The 15,775-nt window shown below is 45.1% G+C and overlaps 1 protein-coding gene across 2 annotated transcripts in view; it reads left to right on the top strand.

Moving 5' to 3' along the window:
• Window positions 1-12,248: 12,248 nt before the first annotated feature.
• Window positions 12,249-15,775, top strand: part of MET (MET proto-oncogene, receptor tyrosine kinase) — a 114,915-nt gene continuing 111,388 nt past the window's right edge. Inside the window, exon 1 of one of the 2 annotated variants that reach the window (XM_067564245.1) lies at window positions 12,249-12,397. The gene's annotated coding sequence lies outside the window, so the exon portion shown is untranslated. Of the gene's footprint in view, window positions 12,398-12,856; window positions 13,190-15,775 lie in introns of those variants that run through there. The other variant, XM_067564246.1, reaches the window with a different exon arrangement.

Consider the following 15,775-nt stretch of genomic DNA (forward strand, 5'->3'; position numbering starts at 1 on the left):
CGTGAGGAGCTTACATTTGATACTTGGTTGTTAAAATCTAAGTACAGAACTCACAGCCAGTTTGGGTGTGTGTCCTGCTCCTTCAGCTGTCTGTCCTCAGGTTGGTACTCATGCTCCTGAGCCACTCCAGACAGCTTGACACTGGTTACAACACAGGAACCACACAGTTCCATGAGGATAAGCTCTCTGCTTCCTATATTCTACAACTTTCTGGTCTCAGGATCATAACGCCAGACCACAGGTGGATTAAGATTTATTGGGACCCTAGGCACAAAGAACATTTGGGTCCCCCACAGTCCATTAAAAACCCATGCCCACCCACTTTTTAACATGGGCGTAGTTTGGGGGTGGGTTGAGGTTAAAGAGTCTTCCGTCCATCCTATTCACACCTTCAATTCCAGGAGGGAGCTTTCTGTCGACAAGGTGCATTATGGTGGAGATGAAGATGGAAAACAGTGTTGCAGCAATGACGCAGCCTTGTTTCACCAGGAAACCCAGAGAATTGTGGTATTCAAAAAAAGTCTCTGGCTTCTTAAATGCTGAATTGTTGTTGCTTGTTCAAATGACATCAGTTTTCACCTCAAATGGTTCTGTTTGATTCCCATTGCTGACAACCACTGCTGACATGTTGTCATGGAGAAGTCTCAGAACACTGATGAACTTGTTTGGGCAAACGATTCTAGACAGGATTTTCCATAGGGCTACACGGTTTACAGAGTTGAAGGCTTTGGAGAAATCGATAAAGCCCATGTAAAGAGGTTGATTTTGCTCACAACACTTCTCCTGAATTTGACGTGCTGTAAAGATCATGTCCATAGTTCCTTGAGATAGTCTGATACCGTTTTGAGATTCTGGAAGAATTTCTTCCGCAAGTGGAAGGAGGCGGTTGGTGAGGATAAGGGCAATGACCTTCCCAGCAGTGCCCAACAAGGAGATGCCTTGGTAATTTCCCCATCAGCTCTGTCCCCCTTCTTAAAAATAATAATCAAGGCATCCCTTAGGTCGGCTGGGATTTCTTCCTTGATCCAAATTTTAAGGACGAGGACATGAAGCTGACACGTAAGTTGTTCTTTTTAAAAAATCTTTGCAGGTATTCCGTCAACACCTATTGCCTTACTGTTCTTCATTTTTCTGATGGCACTTTCAACTTCTGCCTAGGTAGGCAGCAAACCAAGGTCTTCTCTGATTGCTTTTTGGAGGATGTTACTTATCTTATCTTCATCGATAGTTGAGTCATGGTTCAGGAGATCCTGGCAATGTTCTTGTCAGTGAGCACTGATGGATTCTCTGTCCTTCAGGAGTATTGTTCCATCCTTTGATCTTAGAGGATTGAGGCCTTGAGTGCTAGGGCCATAGATAGCTTTGGTAACACAGAAGAAGCCACGAGTGTCACGGATGTCAGCAAAATGTTGGATTTCCTTTGATTTCTGAATCCAACACTCATTCTTCAGTTCCAGGACTCCATTAGCATTTAAATTTCCAACACCTTCTTTTCTGATAGTGCCATTCCAAAGTGATGAGTTTCTTCCCATTCTGGCATTGAAATCTCCAAGAAGGATGATCTTATCTTCCCTTGGGATATTTGAGAGGATGATGTCAAGATGCGAGTAATTTTCCTTCATGATCTCGTTGGCATCAAGAGTTCGGGCATATGCACTCACAATTGTCGCCTGTTGGCTTTTGGTGAGTATCAGATGAAGAGTCATGAGGCATTCATTGACGCCAATTGGTAGTTCTGAGAGTCGGTTCATAAGTTCATTTTTTATGGCAAAGCCAACTCCATATATTTGTGGCTCTTCTTCTGCTCTCCCTCTCCAAAAGAAAGTCTATCCTCCAACTTCTTCTTTCAGATGTCCTTCTCCAACACTTCGAGTTTCAGATAGAACTACCATGTCAATGTTTAACTTCCTCCGCTCACGAGAGACAATTGCTCTCCGTCATGCATGGCAATCACTATTTGCATTGTCCATTAAGGTTTGTACATTCCAGGTTTCGAAAATCATTTTTGTTCCTTTGTAACCACATAAAGGTGATCCTACTGGATGCAGTTATCCAATCAGAAATTGATCGAGGCAGACTATGTTCAGGACACCTTTTCTAGCCCCCTCCCCATGTGGGGTGAGCAGAGTGGATCATAAATAGGACTGCTCAGTTGTGGGTGCAATTGCCAAACTGCTCTTGCTGCCTCTGTCCTTGAGCAAGACAAGTTAAAACAAACACCCACCACTTATATGTCGGTCCGTGACTAGGAACTTCCAGATCTCACAATCCTGTCCCCGTCATCACTTGCTGATCACCGTAGGACTTTCCAGTTGCGCAGAGAAGATGTTGATTCCCATATAGAAGATGCCTGTGCATGACTTATTTTAGTGTGTGGATGTTGTCGCGCACCAACAAACACACAGTCCTAGACAGATAAGGGATCTGAGTCCAATGGCATGGAATCCAAAATGATTGGAGACCCTTAATCTAATGCAGCCTTCATCTGCCTTCACAGCCATTGGAAAGGGGATTCCACTTTTCTCAAGTCCAAAATGAAATCTACAACAACATTCCTAAGGGAGCTCCACTATGCGGATGACAATGTGATTGTTGCTCAATCTGAAATGGATCGCCAAACCATTCTCAATGCATTTTCAGAAGCCTACGAGAGTATAGGCCTAACTTTAAATATCAGGAAAACCCAAGTTCTTTATCAACTTGCTCCAACTGGAGAAATAACACCCACCCCCCATTCAAATCAATGGAGAAATGCTGGAGAATGTGGATCATTTCACCTATCTTGGAAGCTATCTTTTATCAAAGGTAGACTTCAATGTGGAAATACAACATCACTTGAAATGTGCAAGCGCAGCCTTTGGACGTCTGAGTAAGAGAGTCTTCTTAAATCATGCCATCCTTGTTGAAATGAAGCTCCTGGTTTACCATGCCATTTGTTATCCCAACTCTGCTGTACAGCTTGGAAACCTGGACCACATACAGAAGACATCTCAAGAGTTTGGAAAAGTACCACCAACGGTGCCTTCGCAAGATCCTTCGGATTGGCTGGGAGGATAGACGTACAAACATCAGCGTCTTGGCTGAAACAAATTATACCAGCATTGAGGCCATGATTATTCAAAGCCAACTTCGCTGGATAGGTCATGTTGTTCGCATGCCTGACTCCCGCCTCCCTAAGAGAATCCTTTTCTCACAGCTGAAAGAAGGTCAGCAAAGTCGCAAAGGGCAAAGAAAGCACTTCAAAGACACCTTGAAGGCAAATATGAAGAGGTGCAACATTTGACATCAATACTTGGGAGAACCTCACTCAGGACCGTCCAAAATGGAGAAAGGCTCTGTCGGAGGGATCTCAACACTTTGAAACAGCTTGTCGACAGGTAGAAGAGGAAAAGAGGAACAGACGAAAAGAACATCAGAACATTCAACGCAGCAACACTGTGCCTATCCTTCCTGGAAACACCTGTCCTTATTGTGACAAGACATGTGGATCTAGGATTGGGCTATGGAGCCACCTGCAGACTCACTACTGAGATCCCTGGAAGACAATCCTACTTGTTTACAAGTGATGATGATAATGACTTTGGGGGGTGCCCCCCGAACTGCAAGCCTGCATGATCAGCTCCCCTGCCACATAGCACAGCCCCTGCTGACACTGCCAGCCACTTTCTGGTTGGTGGCTTCAGGGGACTTTGGGTGGGCCCCCCTCACCATAAGGCCTGATCCCTCTCAGTGGCCCTGCCTCCACTCCTCCTCATCCCCTCACAAGGCCTCATCCTCTGGTCAGACCAGAAGTCAGAGCTGGGCAATAGTAAGATTTGCCCAGGGAACCCGGGCTGCTGTGGGGAGCTTCGGACCCTCCATCTGCCTTGTGCGGCGTGCCCCAGGGGTGAAGGCATGGGTTGGGGGCTGCTCTCAGGCATCCCAGCCCCATGCCCAGAGCAGGTGAAGGGTCTGGGGCTTCCTGGGCAGCTCTGACCACTGCCTGGATCTGGCGTCCAGCCTGGCCAGGAGGTAGGGCTTCAGGAGGAAGAGGAGGAACCAGTCGTGTTTTTAAAAAACATGACATAAAAAGGGATATGCCACCTATTCTCCCATTGATTTAAATTTGGTGTTAGACAGCTCACCTGCTGAGGTGTCCAATAGGTACCTATCTCAAATACCTCTGAAAATCTAGACCTTGAGTGTAAACTTCTCTCGGCAGGAACTGTGCTGCTTGTTTGTGTAAAGTGCCATTTACACTTGTGTCACTATAGAACTAATAACCAATAATTGCAAAATACTATCTCCACATTATAATAGAAACCACCAGATGGCAGTATCATAGTTAACTTATTTCTTTGTTATTTCAATAATACCTTCATAGCATTATCCTTACCTTGAAAAGAGGCTTGTGGCCACAGTGCTACTTGCTTTTCCAAAAAGGACAGGCTTGGCAGAGCCATTACTAAACCCATGTGAGGGGCATGCAGGTCTACACGCCACCCAAGACAGACATAATTTAGGCTTAAATTTGTGAACAAATAAAGACATCTGAATGAGCAATTTCTTACTTAAAATGTCAAATTTAAAAAACTACAATAGGTTCGATATAAAAGCAAGCACTAGTCATCTCTTTAGAACCACCAGAAGACACACATGACTCTTTCCTTACAAATATCAAAAGGGAAATAATATAACCCTTAAACTAGTCATACTATTTTCGAGAGCGCATTTAGGAACTATCTCCAAATCCACTCTAGCAGAAACAGATTAGGATTCCAACTGCATCTGATTAGCCCTGCCTTTAAATAAACCTTGCTAAACTGATCCATATCACAGGCAATGAAAATGTCCCCATCTACTTTTGCCCTGCATTTACTAGTAATTAAGAGAGAAAACTCTGCACTGTGATCTAAAATGTCTTCCTTTCATAGCAAGATCCAATATCTACAGTCAAGCTGGAGAAATCCAGGAAATGTATTGGGGGGGAGATTGGGGGAAGGGAAATGAGTGGGCGTTGTCATAGAACAAGTTATCACAATACTCAATAATTTCTAAATCTAGTCTTAATTATTGGAGATAACAAAGGTTATTAGGAATATTCCCCTTGAGACTTAATCTGATGCAGGGGTTTCTAAACTTCCACCTGCTGATTTTCGGCCAGTTGTTTTCCTCTTATTATGCAGACAGAGGAACAGCAAATGGAACTGGCTGAGAAGCTCTGGTGCCAAGCAGCCAGGGAAGTGCCTCCATGTTGTGATGTTGGGGACAGATGATGAGGGTGGAGATGGGAGCAGACCCTTTTTGTGGCATGCTCACCTTAGGACTCCAAGCTGAAATCCACATAAGAACATAAATTGGAGAGGGTTCAGAGAAGAGCCATGAGAATGATTACAGGATTAGAAAACATGCCTTATAATGATAAACTCAAGGGCCCAGATCCACAAAGATATTTAGGCTCCTAAAGTCTATTTATTTCAAATCAGTGGAAGTTAGGAGCCAAAGGCCTGGTCTACACTTCAGAATTAGGACAATATAAGGCAATTTATCGCCATCTAATTATGTCAGTATCCACACTACAGCCTTGCTCCCACAGATGTAAGTTCCCTACTGCACCAACATCATAACTCCACCTCCAAGAGAGGCATAGGGCTTATGTCAATGTGTTAGGAAGATGCAGTGTCCATGTAGACCGGGGTTCTCAAACTGGGGGTTGGGACCCCTTAGGGGTTGTGAGGTTATTATGGGGGGTTGTGAGCTCTCAGCACCTGGGCCTACTGGGACTGCAGCTGTCAGTCCCATGCATGGCTGACAGCCAGAGCGCCCCCCCCCCAGGACTCCTGGCTCCCTGCTGGGCTGCTGCCTGTTCTCCTTACTCCCCACTCTGAGCCGAGCTGCCGCCCAAGCTCCAGGCTCCTTGTTTCCTGCTGGGCGCCTGGCTGCACCGAGGCTTTTGGCTCCCTATTTCTCTCTGGAAGCCCGGCTGTACCCAGGCTCACAGCTCCCCACTGGGGGCCATGCAACTGCCCAGTCTCTGGGCCTGGAGCCCCTCCAGGAGCCTGGGCAGCTTCTGTGCTCCTGGCAGGGAGTGGGGAGCAGGGAGTCCAGGGTGCAGCCAGGCTGCCGGTAGGGAGCTATGCACAGAGCTGAGAGCTCTCAGCCCCTCACATTGCCCCTCTTAAGTCGATGGATGCGCTCCTGATGAGGATGCACAGCACTGACAGAAGGAGGGCAGTGTGGACATGAACCGCGGCTGTAATTACTGTGGCTGTAAGTCAACCTAACATAAGTCGACTTAAGTTTGTAGTGTAGACGTGCTCTAAATAACTTTGTGGCTCTAGGTCACAGTCTGTGCTTTAGATCCCCATCTGTAAAACGGGGATAATAGCACTTCCCTACCTCCCAGAGGCGTTGTGAGGATAAATACATTACACATTTTGAGATGCTTGATACTATGGTAAGGGAGGCTAGATGAGCACTTAAGAAAGAAATGATAAAACCTGGCTATGGAGTTGACCCTTGGGAAGAAGCCAGAGGTAGATTTCGTCTGAGGGGGCAGTTCCAGCCTTTACAGGATCATTTAAGTCTTCTGTCTAATAAACAAAAATATTTCTGTATCATAAGCATGCAGTAATAATCAAACTTTTTTGCCAGCAGCATTTTAAAACTGCCGTCTTGCTAGCTTTTAACTGGAGAATTTATGTGCCTGTGCTGTTCAGCTCTAATTCTCCCAGTTCTGACTTATTTATTGTTCCCTTTTCTTTCTTTTTCGTTTTCTTGTAGACAATTAAATTGATGATATTGGTAAAAAAGCAAGTGTTACAAAAACAGAAATTTTAACATGGTATTTTGCCTCCAGGCTATTGGCATGTTAGTTCGAAGTCCGAACACCTTAACATGACAGACATAAAAAAGTGAAAACATAAAATTACATTGCAAGATTAACAACCAATAATCTGGCTTTAATATTATCTAGAAAGGGTTAAACATTTTCCATAATACTGTTTGACTTGAAAAAGTTCACATGCACGAAGTTAAACAATAAACCTTTCTGAGCCCCAACTAGTTTGTTAAGCCTAGGTCTTTAATGAACACTATGCTGCAATGTTTTTGACTGCAAGACAGACTAGCACAAGTGAAATGTTAACAAACAGAACTAAGGCAACTATCTTTGAAACTATCTTAATGTGTAAAAAAATATATTGCTATTAGTATGTTAAGGGAACAAATGCTTCCTGCATGCCAGTTCTACAATATGGGTGTGATCTTGGCTCATTGAAATCAATGGGAGTTCACTCGCAGAATTACATCCATTATCAGCGCGTCTAATAAAACTATGCAAGTTATTGAAAGGAAAAGTTTCCAACCAAGATTCCTATGACTAGTTTATATCCTAAACCTGCCTGATGAAAGAAAGCTTTTGGCAAATATTCTGTAGATCCATCTGTGCAGAATCAATAATGTTGTTTTAAAGGTTAATCCAAATGGTGTAGACACTTAAAAGATAATGAGCCAAAACCAGCCTCACACTTCATTGGCTTCATTCTGAATATGTCTCTTTATCTTTTAAACTGAATCAAAATAGGTAATGTAAAGAACACACTCTGAATTACATTTGGGAAATATGTAGTATTTATGATGTAAAGTAAAAAGCTAGTAACCTTCAGAGTTGTTTTCTTCTGACATGCATGAATGTGTTGAAATATATTTTATATACAGATTAGTATCTCAAGAGTCAGATTTTACAGACAAACAAAGAACTTTTTGATGCAAGAGCATAAAAGTGAAAAAAGTCTGTGAAACTTCTTTACGGCTCCCAAAAACTGGGTATGCCAGGCAGGTCCTCAGCATAAATTTGAGCAGCCCAAAGGCTGCTTCAATCTATGCTGGTTGCCTTCAGGGGCCACATTAATAGCTAGGGATTACTTGGAGATAAGGTCCTGATCATGTAAACACATATGCATGTGCTTAACTTTACTAGGAGTATTCCCATACCTTTTCTCCATCATCTAGTCTAGTGGGTGGAGTACTCACCCAGGATATGGGACACCCTGATTCAAGTCCTACTTCTCACCCTCCTCAGTGAGTGCCCTGAGCACTAAGCTACAGAGTCATTCTAACTCTTTCACTCTTCCAATTAATATTTAATTATTCAATTATTTAATTAAAATGGAACAACTTCAATAGAAGAGATTAAGGGAGTCACCGACTCTGCCGTGGACTTGCTGTGTGATCTTTGGCAAGTCACATAAACACATGCTAGTACCTTAGTCCCCTTTACATCCACTTTGCACAGGTGTAAATGATGGTACAGAGGCTCAGGCCCTCTATCTGTCAGAGATACAGCATGATATGTTCTTATACAAATGTTCGTAACCAATTTCTAATACTGCATACCAAATTAGGCAAGAAAAACCCTCAGGACCCAATTCTGCCAGCTATGCTTATGTTAAATAATACCTTATTCTGTGACTACCACTCAGAATGAATAAGGGTGGCTGATTTGGGCCCTTATATGTGTTATGGGTACAGTAGTAGTAACTCACAGAAATACGTTTTTGCATTTTCATTCTCCATCTTTGACACTAGAGGGATCAGCTTGAAAACTCATATTTTGTGAGTCATTCATCTAATCATAAAATCCTGTTCTTTGGTCAGTGTTTGTGCTTATTCATCCTACCTCTGTCCTGAAACAAGTAAGAGTGGAAAGCATGTAGCCAGGACACTCGGTACAATTGGTACATTCCACTTCTTCTATTTGAACTGTTTTTCAGCTGAGGCCTGCTTCCAAAATGCTCCACACCATCGTATCTATGCCAGCCTTCTTTACAAAGTGCAGCTGTGGACAGATGGCAAAAGTGAAGTCATGAGAAGAACTTGAAATAAATAGAAATCAAGCTCAGGTCCTGCTTAGCCAATGTTTGCTGCTGAAAGAGGTTTCAACCTCCAGCTGAAGTGTTTATAAATCATCTCTCTGCTTTTAGGATCAATAACATATCTGAGGACTGCTGATATCCTACTATTCTGCAGCTTGTCTCATACTGCTAACCTAAAATAACCTGGCATCAGCATGATCAAAAATGGAAAGGAAACATCTGTTTCTCCTTTTTATGTTGGATGACAATCCATTTGTTAACTTTAGAATAGCACTGACTATAACATTGATGACAGTTTTGGTGCTGGCTATTATTCAGCCAAAGCAGGGGCATCAGGAACTAGAGAGCAGATGAAGAGAGTATGACTTGCTTTCTTGATCAGGGCTATCCTTACATGGGAATGATTGGTAGATTGAACCCTTTTTCTTTACCATTTCCTTTTAAAAATAATAATCAGGATGTATCCAAGCCTGCTGTAGCTATTCATACTTCTGCATGGGAGCACAAGGGTAATTGTGAGAGGGGAAGAGCCTTTCACACTGGTTGTCAGAGAGGCACACATACTACACCTGCACAAAGGAGTAGAGGGCACCTCTGAACATGTTCTCCACTACTTCTGGAAGCATTGTGTCTGCCTGGGAGTATTACAGAATGCCTCTGGGGACTGGTACTTGTGTGTTTTACCTCCATATCCTCTTTTGAAGGCTGTCCCCTGTACTGAGGCAATAGAGCCTTTCATTTGTATTAATATTTTGATGACTAATGAACGGCCTTATGAGATTCTTTTTACAATATAAAGGCCTGATAGAAGCCCATTGAAATCAATGGAAAGATTCCCACTGACTGCAAAACAAATTATATCCGGCCCTAACTCAATCAAAATAGTATTTTTAATGTTGATTTTGTTTTGCGGGGCAGAGGCTGTTTTTATTTTTGTTTTACACAACACCACACTTTGTCAGCCACACACTTTGTCAGCACTTATCAAATAACGAGACAACAAATAAAAATTCTTTAGTTGTCCTGTAGCCATAGTACTATATATTTTCCTCATTAAAATAATACAATTCCTTTATGTTAATTTGTGGAAGTGTGAGACTTTAGAGTATGTGATTCCACCAATTAAGCAGATTTTTAAAAAGGGTAAAATTCTGGTTTAATGATACATTTGCTTTTGGCAATGAATCATTTTCCAACTAGGTTAGATGTCTCTATCACTAAAGCCAACAAGTTAGTATGAAACACGGATACACAAACAAATCTGTGAAAGTGCTGTTGATGCATATTAGTGGCAGGTTGGCTGACTGCTTTTTAAAAATGAGTAATAATCACTGGGCTAAAGGTTATGAGGGAGTGCTTCTAGGCTTTGTGAATCAGAATGTTATTCCAGTGATTTTGTAGGCACCTAAAAGTTAGATGCCGGAAGGGAACGTTTAAGTCCCTTTGCAAAGCTGGACCTTAATTTCTCAGGGTATGTCTACACCACTATGTAAGCTCAGGACTAGTAGAACTCAAGTTAACAGATCCTGAGTTTATTAACAGAGGGCTCGAGCATCCACAACCATTCATAACTCCAGGTTAGGAATTGTTAAACCCTGGATCCCTATTTGGGACTACAGCACTATGCAGGCCTCAGTCCAACCACCCATACCTCAGACTTTCTAGTGCCTTCCCAAACTGTGGTCACTCTAGCTCTTTATTCGTAGTGCAATATGGGAAAACTTGACCGTCCACCAAACGTGACTGTCAAGAGGACAAAGAAAGTCAGCCCACAGGAGTGTGGAATGCTTTTGGTGGACTCCCAGAGCACAAGTCCAGTAGGGCTATGTTTATACTGCAAAGCAATAAAGCTTGGGTCCTGGCTTGACTCAAGCTCAGACCCTCCACTCCTGTGAGGTTCTGGGACCCAGGGTCTGAGCCCTGTGTTAGTGCAATGTGTGTGTAGATGAAAAGGGGGCTTAGGCTTGAGACTGAGTTTGAATCCTAGGCTTACGTTGTTGTGTAGACATACCCTCATTGCCTCAGCATCTGTAAAAATGGAGAAGATACCTATTTTACAGAGATGTTGTGAAGATAAATCCCCACTGAGCACTTAATATCCCTTGTGATTCACAAAGGCACCTTTACTGATAGATGGCTATTTGATTACCTATACAGCATGATTTAAGTCCATTTCCCAGGGGACAGATGTTCATAATACAATTCACACTTTTGACACTCTCAGCAGAGAAACTATGGACTGATTCTGTTCTCAGGACTATCTCGTTTATGCTATTGGTGTGGCTGCATGCCAGGAGCACTGAGTTGACAGATGAGATGTTAACATTTTTTCAGGAACCAATACTCTCAGGTAGTAACAGAGGGAAGGGGATGTGCTTTTAAGTCTGGTGTTTTTTTAAAGGCAGCATAAATAGCACATCTCTGTCTGAACACATTTTACCTTCCGGCCTTAGAGGGACCATCTAAGGGCTGGATCCTTCAAGGTTCTCAGGATGGGCCTACAGGATCCAGATCAATGAGTTCAGTGGGGATCTGTGGGTGCCGGGGTCCACTAGCCCGGAGCTCATTGGGATGAGGAGAAGGGGATGCAGTTTTGCTCTTTCCGGTGTATTTGGTGCAGTGCCTGGCACTTGGGGGAAATCAGGGTCTCTTGGGTTTGTTTGGGGGCAGTAACACAACAGGGGAGAGACACAGCAGAAAGGGCGGGTGGGAAATCGAGATGGGTCTGGTGCTTGGGAGGAAGCAGATGAAACTACTTTTAACTCTCTCCTGGTTTGTTTGTTTTTTTAAACCAGACCAATTCAACGTGGCCGTGGCCCTTTAACTCACCGGCTCAGCCCCAAAAGGCCACTGGGGGCAGTGGGGCTGGCCACTTTGGCTCCCCTCTGTCTGCTCCCCGAGCCGGGGTCTTGTCCCAGCTGAGTCACGCTCGTCCCTGCCCGGCTCAGCAGCCCAGCCAGCGGGAACCTGCTCTCCACTGGGCCGAGCGATCAGCCCGCTGCTTCGGCCCGTCCCCCGGACGCAGCTGCGGTCCCTCCCTGGTAGTAGCCGGGGCTCGCGGGGCCTGAGTCCCCAGGCGGTTGGGGGAGAGGGTCCCCAGGAAATCCCCCCCTCACCGGGAAAGTTGGGGTGGGGGTCACCCCTCTGCGCGCGGGGACATGGGGATGGAGCGGGGGGGGGGTGGAGGAGAAGGGGGTCTCCACGTGGGCAGTGCAGCCCGCCCCGCCGGGGAGGAGGGGAGCCGCCCCCTCCGCTCTCCGCGTTCCCAGCCCCTGCGAGGCCGTGAGTCACGGGCAGGTCAGGCCCGCGCGGCGCGAGGCTGGGCGGGGCCGGCGGGAGCCGCGGCCACCAGCTGATTTACCGCTGGGAGCCGCCACGGGCGCAGGAGAGGCGCCGGCGCTTCTACCTCCAGGTGATTCGGGGAGCGGGGCTGCACCCACCGCCTCCCCCTCGGCAGCGGCGTTGCCCCAGGCGGCGGGAGTGAGGGACCCCGCTGCGGAGCGCCCGCGGAACAGCTGCCTCGGCTTCCCCGCCCGCGCAAGGTAGGAGCCGAGCGGGGCCCCCGCCTGCGCCTGCTGCGCGCCCGCGCAGGGTCCGGCTTCTCCTGCCACCCGGAGCCTGGCTCAGTGTGAGAAGGGAGCGGGCTTTCCCCCTGCCCGGCTCTGCGCACTGGACCCGCAGCGCCCTCAAGGCGTGGGGGCTTGGAAGGGGCCAGACCCGGCAGTTCTCCGGCGGGGGCGGGGGCTTTGGCCGGAGTGAGGACTGGAGGATCTGGCCCCAAACCAGTGCGAAATCGAAGGGATCCCGTTCGCTGTGGCACTGGAACCGAGCCGGCGGCGGGCGGGTGGTCAGTGCACTTGTAGCTGTCAGTAAGCCCTGGGATCGGTGCAGGAGGACGGGCAGCACGCTGCCGGGCTGAGGTCAGGGTGAGAGGCAGGGAAAGAAAGGCTGGTCTGAGCCCGCATGATTCAGGAGCCGCGCTCCGCCGAGGGCGGAAGGTGAAAGAAAGGGAGGGAGGCACAATCGAGTCTGTAATAACCGCGATCTGACTCAGCCTGACGGCAGCAACGGGGAAGCATCCAAGTGCCCCGCCGCGCGCAGTGGCCGCGAGGAATGGAGCCCCCGCGGAAGGGGCATTGCCTCACCCTGCCTGCAGGTGCAATGCACGTGCATCTCTGCTGGTGTCCTTAGCGCCGCGCTTCCTGGGCGGCTTCTGTCCTCGCTCATGCCTAATGAGATGACCCCGCTGGGGAATGGAGCGGGAGGCGCTGGTGGCCTGCTAGGAACCCCTACAGCAGCCCCTTGCTGGAGTACCGCCTTGTTGGCTTTAGCAGGTGAGAGAGGTACCGTATGCATGTTGCACCGCCATGGCTTGGGAGTCAGCTAACAGGCTCAGATGAATTCCGACCAAGGGAAACGTTAACTCCGCTCTAGTGTTTTCTGCATTCCTGATCCTGCTTTATTTTAAAGCAATCGGTGATTGAGCAGGTGGAAACTTTCTGGGTGTGAGATGTAATAATACCACCCTTTACCATCCTCTTGTGAGTGAGGAGTGTCGTAGTGTGATTTTGACAGAATCATGTCAGTTATTCTAAACTTTGGTCGCATGATAATCTACATCCTTTTCCATTTTAAGGTATCATAGTCCGTTACTACTAGAGTAATTGTTCCAAATGACATTAGAAAGAAAATGCCACACGTATGATGCACTCTCTCCAGAAATGCTGGAAGAATCATCATGTTGTAAAACACTGTATTCAGGTTTGTATTTCAGTTCCTAGCAGCCAGCCACCTACCGTACATACGTTGCTATTGAAATGCATCTTGTAGTGTATTTTTCTTGTCAGTTATTACACTTTCTCATTGTGACTATTTTGTATGAGCATATGGATCCTTATTTGTGCTGTCTGGGCACTAGTAGTGCAGAAATGCAAATAAGGTCAAAGGCTTCTGGTTATTCAGACAGTTTTGTCAAATTTAGCTTGAAAGTTCAATTTAGAAAAAATGTGTTTTAAATATTTGGCTATTGATAAATTCTTGCATAGTCTATCAGGCACATCAAGTTAAATGCTTTTATTTAAAAAACAATTTATACTATCTTCTAATTCACCAGATTATGTACTTTACAGATCTGCAGTATTTAAAATATTTCTTACTTTTGTATTGTAACTTTATTATATTAAAGATGAAATTTGTCCAAAATTAGGAGTAATTTATACTGTGTAATGAAACTCTATTAGTGTGCCTATATTAACGTTAAATTAGATATCTAAATATTTATAAAGAAGAGGCTATATTCTAAAAATTGTAAGTATTTAGGTTATTCCTTACCCCCCAAAATGTTGAATAATATTTAAATAATACAAACATTTCAATAACGATGCAGTTCTATGGGATTTGTTGCATTTATAATCTACAGGATTTGCTTTGAAAAACTGCAGTGTATGGTTGCTTTGAGTTTTCCCAAGAACCCTTTTTATAGCGTGATAATTCATTTGCTTTTGATATACCTCATGCAAAATGTCCTTTTGCATTGCTGGCAAGTAGGAAATAGGTGGGAATCACTTTTGAGATTTGAAAGGCACAAAATCATATTTAGGCAAGGTACAAAATGTCGCACTTCTCTATAAGAGCTGCTTAAATGTTTGTAGCTAATATTTACACTGTGTGTTAAGAGTCACACATTAAAAACAAAATAACCTGAGAGAATAACTACCTCATTGTCCTTTGCACCCATTACCTCTCTAAACTGTCTATAGCCAGAGATAATTCTTTTAATACACAATTGATAATTTGAAGAAAAGTAAATCCACCAAATTAGTTATGTAAAACAATTCCTTTTAAATTCACATCAAAATCTATTTCCAGAGGGTTGCAGAAGTTTTGTCTTGTTTGGGGTATTTTGTCTTAGTGTTTTTCAGAATTTGTGACCATTCCATAGCACTCTTTTTCTTGACACACAACTGCAGATGTTCTTGTTTTACAAAGGTGCTCTGTAGCCAGCCTAGGAGCCCAAAATTTAGCACAGGTTCATTGAGAGGTTCATGAACAAAGAATTGATGGCAAATTTTGGCCCCTTTCCTCACCAAGTCTACAAGTCCCTGGTGTCCCCCTACCATATCCCTACTGGTTTTGAGACCCCTCTCTCCTTTATAATCTTCTGGGAGTTTGCCCCTCTTCTGCTGTGTCCAGTGCTGTTGGGGGCCCAGGGAGACTTATCCTCATCCTTCTGTGATCTGCCAAGTGGCTGCTGCATATTGTTTGTCTCAGAGGGGAAGGGGATGGCCTTTTTGGCCTGCTGGACCCCGGATTTGGGTAAAGACATTCTGGACATCACTCCACCCACCTGGCAGCAGTGTAAACACTTTTGAATCCACAGCAGCAGAGGGAACTTGGTGCCTGAAAGATACCTCAGAAATCTGGGCTTCTCTAGCTACAATTCAAGCTCCAGGGCAGTGCCCAACAAGGAATATTGAGGTCTCTCTCAGGACCAGCACCCCTTTGTAGTAGACAGCTATCTTAACTCTGCTGACTTAAACGAGCACGTTGGGACAGACACCGTGTCTCCAAATGTTTGTACAGTGCCTAGCACAATGGGATCCTGACTGCGATCTCTGAAATACACATCATAAATACTAATAATGCCAATGATAAAATGGGGAGATGAAAGACCAGTCACCTGGTATCCTCTGAAGATCCCAGGGTCAAGACTGAAAACACTGAATCCATGAAGACTTAAGAATCCCAGTTCCAAGGTCTGTTGGTGGGGATGGGGTGGAAGAGCAGGGAATTCTCAGGTATATTTGCCTCCTGATGCTCTGAACAAATGCATATGGGTTTGTAGTCTGTAAACCAGCTCTCCTAGCTTTCGTTCATGAAACCCATGTGACCAGGTTTCCCACACTTGTGGTTGTTACCTC

The sequence above is a fragment of the Emydura macquarii genome, unplaced genomic scaffold, assembly GCF_026122565.2.
Source record: "Emydura macquarii macquarii isolate MOO-44397 ecotype Brisbane River unplaced genomic scaffold, CSIRO-AGI_Emac_v2 contig_2636, whole genome shotgun sequence".
NCBI lineage: Eukaryota > Metazoa > Chordata > Testudines > Chelidae > Emydura > Emydura macquarii.